The following is a 1,139-nucleotide window of genomic DNA, read 5'->3' as shown; positions in this document are numbered from 1 at the left end:
ATTATCTGCAAGTGTGGGTGTTCTTATGCATATGCCCTCTCTTCTTATCAGCTGGACGCTTCACTCTCCACTCTAGTCCTCTGTGGCTATGTCACTGACTTTGAACCCAAGAGTCCCCAAGTTTTGCCACACTGCTGACCAACTAGGTGTCTACCCGGGTTCACAGGAACGTTGTAGGGCTTAGCTCACAGCTTCATCGCTGTTTTCCCTCACTTCCCCTTATCAGTGATGAATGTGGTCATCAATCAGAGTGCATATCTGCTCATGTATTCCCACTGAGTTTTAGTCTTGGAAAGGTGTTTGACCTGAGGGTACCCGGCCACTTGCCTTGTTGTCTTCTGGGAGAACAACTTACTTGTTCTTGTACTTCTTGGCTTTTAACAAGAAATTTTTGATGTACAAGAATGTTAGTCTTCTTCAATTAAAAAAAAAAAAAGTGAGAATAGTTTTGAATGTTTAGATTTCTGAAAAGTTGGACTTATCTTAGTCTTATAGTCTGTGGCTAGGAAATTGGACTTCTTAAGGTTTTGTCATAACCAATGCATCATCACAGTTGGTAATCTTTAAAACACTGATGCATTTTTCTACATGCTGCTCCCAAATGTGTGAGACCAGCTGTTGAGAGTCATGCCATCCAATCATCTGGAAGACCTCTTCTTAGACCACAAATCACCTAACGTATTATCCTTCTTTGTTTTAATATTAGAAAAATTAAAGCAACCTGCTGTGGTTTATTACTCATGTTTTCTCTGTTAGGCATGGGCCATGGGAGTCGCTGCATCAACATTAGGAGGCCTTGAAATCCTAGGTAAGTACTCATGATAGATAAGCAAATGAGTTTAATATTTAGTTTGGAAAGTGATTATATGAATGTTTGAAACTTGAAAGTTTTTATTGCGTGTGAGTTCTTTGTCATTTTCCCTGTGAAAATTGCCCTGACACTGATCTCAATGTTAATGTATTCCTGCTTACATTTGACTTTGGAATATGTTACGGCTAATTATCATTACACAGGACTAAAGATCAGAGCCCTGAGTGAGGTGCTTGGGTTTCGGAACAAAGGGAATCCAATTCAGCATCTTGGCTCTAGGCCCAACAATTGTAATGGAACATCTTAAAACCGGTGGTATCTTTGCATT

The sequence above is a fragment of the Chrysochloris asiatica genome, unplaced genomic scaffold (assembly GCF_000296735.1).
Source record: "Chrysochloris asiatica unplaced genomic scaffold, ChrAsi1.0 scaffold00214, whole genome shotgun sequence".
In the NCBI taxonomy this organism is placed as follows: Eukaryota; Metazoa; Chordata; class Mammalia; order Afrosoricida; family Chrysochloridae; genus Chrysochloris; species Chrysochloris asiatica.
Note: the sequence above shows the minus strand (reverse complement) of the source record.